Below are 6,761 nucleotides of genomic sequence, written 5' to 3'. Positions count from 1 at the left end.
AGACAGTTCTGTTAATACTCTTGTAAACTTTGCTCCTTCTTTAGTTCCTGTATATTTTGCTATTTTTCAGTAATGTGAAAATGACTAAGATTTTAACTCAAGTCCCCTACCAGATTTAGCCATACCAGCTAAAGGTGTTAGCACCGTCTAGCTGCTGGCCAGATAGAGATTAGGACTTTAACAGTTCTTTGGCAGAAGGGAATCTGCAAACTTTCTGAATAGCTACAAGTAAAGTACCTCAGGCTAGGACTAAGGAACTTTCCTGGATTAGGCAGCACCCAAATCTATTCTTTCATTTTCAGACTTGTGGGCAGAGAAAAGTCTTCACCTGGCACAGCTATTTGTAGAATTAGACTGTGGAGAGGGACCATCTGTGGCTGCTCAAGCGGAGGTTATTCCACTGGCTTGAAGAAGAACAAGAGCAAGCACAGAAGAATGCTCCTCTCCCTCGTCTTTCTGAGTCTACCGGTAATAACAAGGCACTAATGAAAAATAGCTTGGCCTGAGCAACAAAACACATACCAGAGTGCATTCAGAGAATATCCAGAGCAAGCATTCAGTTCTACACATACACACAGAAATAAAATCTGTAAGGATTAACTAAAGCCTACAAGCACTAGGACAATCATATGCTGCATTACATTTAAATACACAGCCTTTGTCAGTCTATCACATACAGTATGATAATACAGTCCCTTCTACCCTTACCTCACTTAGATCCAAACTGAACTTTCACTCCTACTACACAACCTTTGCCTAAAAGGGCTTCTGTGTTTTCACCCATGAAAAAATAAAAAAAAAAACCAGAATAAGAATTCTTGGATGTACTCCTGCCTAAATTATGCAACCACAATATTCACTCACTGGAAACCACCACCATCCTCTTCCAACGGCACGCTGCAATGCATTCCTCCAGCGCTGGGCTCTCAATTGCATCATTTGGGGCAAGCACTTTCTGCACTCTCCATTTGCGGCAGACGCTTTGCAGAAACTCATCAACTGTTGTTGTACCACTTGCTCAGGACCTTGTTTAGCACCAGCAAGTCCACACCTGTGCTGGCAGAGCATTAGCTGTGCACTCAGACAAATCTCAAAGCAGCCCGGCAGCCTACTACAGTCGGCTTCAGGCAAGAGATAGTGTTTCATGTTCTCAGTGACCTTGGCATGGTGGGGGGGGGAGAGGAAGCATGGTAACTGTCATAATAGAGCTGGTACCAATTTTGATATCAGTAGAAGGAGGACAAAGCGAGATTTAAGCCAGCTCTGATGCCAGATCAAATAGAGACCCGGATTGCCAGAAACATCTTCCCCTTGAGTTTTTGTTTTGTTCTTAGTTCAGATTCCTTCAGACAACTTCTACAAAACCCAAACAACTACATTATAACCACAGACAGGCCTAACCATGATGTCTGGCTCCACATCAAAACTCCTTACAGCCAGAGTGTTAGCTCAGCTCCCTTGAAAAAGCATCACCGTTTTCCAAATTTGTGTGTCGGCAGGGCTGTTAGTCCTCTCTCTTCTCTCCAGGGAAAGGCTCCATACTCTTTGTGCGTCGTGCTTGATTAAAAGATACATTTTAAAAAATAAAAATGAAGGGAAATAACGGATGAAGTTCCTCAGAGGAGCAGATAATCTGCCTGCAGACACCCAAATGGGGAATAAGCTTTTCCAGGAGAAGCCCTCTGCATGCAAGCTGAAGGGTTTCATCTGCCTCCATTCCCAGTGAAGACATGCTGGCAGGCTGGCACAACTCAGCAGAGCTCTCAAAAGAGAGTGAGATGTCATGCAAATTCTGCAGCTTCTAAAGTGAGGAAAGACTAATTTTGCAGTGGGTCCTACATGAGACTCCTCCAAAGCAACATCATTCATCTTAGTCCTGCCTGATCTCCCAGCCATATTAACTGCGTCTGAAAGAGCCCTCATCTCTGTCCTGGAGTGGGACTCTCACCAATCTAAGGAGAGGGTGCAGCTCTTACCCCTGTCAAAATACTATCAGCCAAGTGTCATTCAGCATATCCACACCAGGTGTCTGTGGCCAGGTGCTGGCTGTGGGGTGGCTGCAGCCTTAGTGAAGGGAAGCCAGGGCTACCCCATGCCTGATACAGCCTGTTCCAAATGGCTCCAACCCGCCCACCACAGGACACAGCTGACCCCCTTGGCCAAGATGGTGGTGCCTGAGGGAAAACATGTTTAAGAAAGGGCAGAAAACACTGCACAGGCAGTGAGGAGTGCAAAATGGCCCCACTCAGGTCAGAGCAGGAGGGGAGGAGGCACTCCAGGTGCTGAAGGAGACAGTCCCCCCATGCCCCTACCGAGGCCACAGGGCAGCAGGTGGATATTTCCTGAAGGAACTGCAGCTCACAGCTGGCCAAGGTCGGCCCACCACAGTGTGTCACAATAGACAGAAAAATCCACTTCGTTCAGTAGCTCTCCCTCTGTACCCAAGACCTAGGCAAGCAAGTGCTCCTGGCCAGGTGATCTCTGGGTGATGTTGCTACGGCTTCTGTTCCAGGCTGGATATGCCACAGGGACAGATAGGAGAAGATAGGCAACAAAAATAACCCTGAACAGTACTAGAAACTGTCTTGATAATATGGGAGAGACGATTCTCCCACACAGATCACACCAATCTACAACTCCTGACTAATGAGGAAATGAAACAATTGTGTTTGGGAGGCACTTGAGGGCACACATGACTTCCACAGACACAGCAAAGTGTACGCAGATGCCTGCCTCAATTCCGTTGCTGGCAGTGAAGTTTGGTCACCATAATACTGTGGATAAATCAAACACAAAATGGTTGGCTAAGCATTACCCCCACAGAAATCTCCCTAGCACATAAAGCTACAACAAGGTTCCCTTGCACCTCTAGGGGAAAGGGAATCTGCATTTCCAACTAAAGCCTCTCAGCTCTGTGCCATTTAAAACCACTTCTGAGCCCACTATATGGCTGCCAGGCCTTTGGCAGAGAGCTCTGGGCCCTTGTAAAATGTCGAACAGGTACAGACCCAGGTAGCATCCTTCTCTCCCTTGTCTCTCTTTCTTTCTTTAGGGTAAAAATAGCAAGTTCTGCTGAACTTTGGCTCAGCTTCATCTTAGCAGTAAGTGTGGTCATTTCTTCCACTTCACTGCAATTCTGTTGCAGTTTTCCTTGCCTCCTCATTCCATCACCTCAAGTCCTTCTTCATCTCAGTGTTGCCAGTCACCTCTGAAAGCTCTCCCAACCTGGACCCGTCCTGCTTGGCAGCTTGGAGCACCTCAAAACTCAGAGCATTTCCTCTTTAAGAGAGTGGAGAGAGGGGAGGGAAAAACGGCAAGAGCCTTTTCTTTAAATGTAGTTTCCCATATGTGCAAGAAAGAAGAGTTTCACAAAAGGATTTAGCATTCCTTTCCTCTGCTCTCCAGGCAGCCAGAAACTCAGCTCTTCAGCACGGAGCTCATCCCAGATGAAGAAGCAAGGCTACGGAACACAGAGGGGACAAGCTGCAGGGGAAGTCTGTGCAGCTGCAGAGCTTTACTGCTTGTTTCAGTCACTCAGGACTTGGTCTGAAGATGCTTTGTGCTGAGAGAATGTGAAGGAAGGGACACACACATGGGCCCAGCAGAGAGGTAGCAGTGCCAGAGAGTACTGGGATAATGCGCCAGGTGCTCAGACAAGTGCACCACAGCTGTCCCCACAGTCCGATGGAGCCACATGCTGCCAGACAACAGAATGCAAGGCTGAGAAAGAGCCAAAACTCCAACAGTTTCTCTGCAGACAACCCTGTGCATGTGCCACAGAGAGCATCCCCCTTGTAATGCCTCTGCGGCCTTCTTCCCCCTCCTCCTCCCGTTCTGTGCTCCTGGAAGTGCTGTGGACCACTTCTGGGCACAAAGGTATCTTGCAGTTCATCAGAGACATTCGAAGCTGCTGGAACCTGAGCTGGAGATCAGGTATAACACAGTCCATAGCAAGCTATATTGCCCTCCATACTACCCTCCTCCTCCCCACCCCCACCCACCCCCTGTAAAAAGATGTCACATTCACCAAGGCTTAACAGTGAGAAGGGGGGAAAAAAATTGTCAAATTCTTAACTTCGAGTGGATTTACCCAAAGCCCCTTGGAAACAGCTCCTTGAGGAAGGTTTCTGATGAGCCCGTGTTCTAGATGCAGACATTTGGTTGCTCAGTCCCTTGCTGTTGCTTTGGTCTGTGCTCTTGCCACACCTGGACCTGTCCTCACCTGGAATAACCAGTCGCTTCCATCCATTCTGCCTAGGGCCCTGCTGCTGTTGGGAGGTGAGGCCCAGCTCCTTTTCTGTTCCCTCCCTTAAGGAATGTGTCACGGGCACGGCCTCACACACTCATACACCGCCTTGCTGCGACTGCCCACTGAGCATAGGGAGGAAGATCTAAAGCACTCACAGTAGCTTCTTCCCTGAGACATCGTGTACCACACAACTGCCCTGTGCTTACAAGCTTGGGGAAAAAAAACCCCTGTGAAATCACAACCTTCCTTTATCACCTCTGTGCAACAATAAGCTCTGTGCCAGAAGTGTTGGATTCAGCCCTGTGCACATTTTCAAGGCTGGGCAGCAGTATCACTTTGCAGCCAGGCAACTGGAACTCCCAGAGAAGTCCTGTTTTTATGCCACACAGCAAATAAGGGTACATCAGCAAAACAAAGCTATACAGGACTACTTGAGCATGCTCTGAATGAGCTGGTTTGGATTTCAGCAGAAGGACAGCCTCATTCATGTGGACTTTATATCCAGATGAGATCCAGGCTATATTAATTCAAATGCAAAGCACCATGAGATTGTATCTAGGCTGAATTATCACTGAATTAATACACCTTAAGTAATACAGACAAGAACAGGCCCTCTCTTTCTTGAATACATTATGTGCCTTGCCATGAGATCCTGGGATTCATTTGCCTGGTGAAACCCCATGGAAACTTGAAGGACAGACTACCTTCTTCTCTTTGGAAGCCTGTTCTCCAAAGCTGTTGCGCGACATATGCCTCATTCTCCCAAAGAAATTTCTTTTTGACACTTTATCAGATGACACCATACACATTCTTAAATTTGTAAAAATGGGATGTTAGAAAACATGTAGCCTGTAGAAATGTTTTCATGTGTCCTTCTCAAGTTTTCAAAGAAAACAGTTAATGTTTAAAAAAAAAAGTTAATTTATTTTTCATTTTTTTCACTGGTCATTAGGCAGAAAACGAGACTCTAATTTAGAGACATGTGGACTGCTGTTTGTAATCATGGGACATTTCATATTTCTTGACTGTATTAGCAAATTCCTGAAGAAAATACTTTCCTAAACCTCAGTGGTTCTCTTCTGAAATTTAACAAAACACTCCATTTTTTAAGAATTATTTTCAAGTCTTCTGTGTTAACTACTATTGTTCTGAGTGGTGGCAGTAATCTGGAGAAATTGTTACTTACTCTGGAAAAGCTTAATCAAAGAGCCAACAAGCAAACAAAACTTGACACCCAAAGCCACAAGGAAGCAGTCCCTTGCCCTGAACTGCTCATTCATTCCCTTCTTCAAAGGTGATTTCTTCAGCCAGGCTCTGCATAAATGCAAACTCTTATTCAGCGCCTTCTTCAGAACGTGTCAGACTGTGCAGAGAAACTGCTTCTGCATTGCTACATTATGTTTGCAAAATGTTACCTGTTACCCTTGCAAACATTGCTAAGTGAGTCATGGACAGCCTCAGTGGTCTATGTAATGGCAAGATTGCAAACCAAAGCTCTTCAGCCATTACCTTTATTTAGTGTTCAGAGCGAGCAAAAGTAAGGAAGTTCATGGACAAAAATGTCATTAAGGTTGTGCCATGACAGAGATGACTACATAGGTACTGTTCATCTCTGAGACTTAATGTTTCCAGGTGCCTCATAAATGATAATTTTTACTTCAACTAATTACAGACATGCTGTGGTGACTCCCCAGACAGACTTTTATGTTATTGGTCTTATTATTATTATAAGCAGCATTCAGAACCTGTGGTCCTTTGACACTTAGCACCACACATATGTAAGTATGCAAATATGGTCTTTACTGCAAGTACTTTGTAATTTGAGGCCTTGTCCACATCATTTTTGTGCAAATGTAACTATCCCACTTCACAGGAATGATTTTACAAGAATACTTCACTGAAAAAAGTTATGTAACTATAACCACATTTATGTTAGTCTAGCTTACATCCTCAAAGAACCTATGCTGAACTAAGTATGTTGTACCAAAGTAATATTCATGCCAGAACTGTACCAGGTTGACTACATTGGGATCCAAAATCACAGTGAAACCAGTACTCAAAGAGTCTGATGAAAACTGAGGCACACGTAAGTTGAGGGCAGACGATACGGTCAGTACAGACATCAGCAATTTTATAACTGCACTTCAACTTTACTCCTTTAAGAATCTTCTATCTGAAACAAAGATGCCCTGTTTGCAATAGCTTTCTCTGTTGTGTTTGACTGGCTTTTTAAACTCTACTGTACTGAGGCTGCACTGTTACTCACCTCTTACTAAATTCCAGGGAATCCACATGGATTAGCAGCATTATGAATGTCCACAAAGAAGCAAGCTCATGCCTTACTATTCACTAGACAATCTGCGAGACACTGACCAACCAATGGATCCTCTGACGCACTCACAGTAAGATGTGAGCCTCAACTGAACTCTTCTGTAATTGGGGCATTTGGACAGTCCCTGTCCCATGTGGGTTTCCTGGACTCTAATAAGCATGAGCTCATTCTGCAGTCTTT

Source organism: Corvus brachyrhynchos, unplaced genomic scaffold (genome assembly GCF_000691975.1).
Source record: "Corvus brachyrhynchos isolate BGI_N302 unplaced genomic scaffold, ASM69197v1 scaffold115, whole genome shotgun sequence".
Classification (NCBI taxonomy): domain Eukaryota; kingdom Metazoa; phylum Chordata; class Aves; order Passeriformes; family Corvidae; genus Corvus; species Corvus brachyrhynchos.
This window is presented reverse-complemented; position numbering follows the sequence as displayed.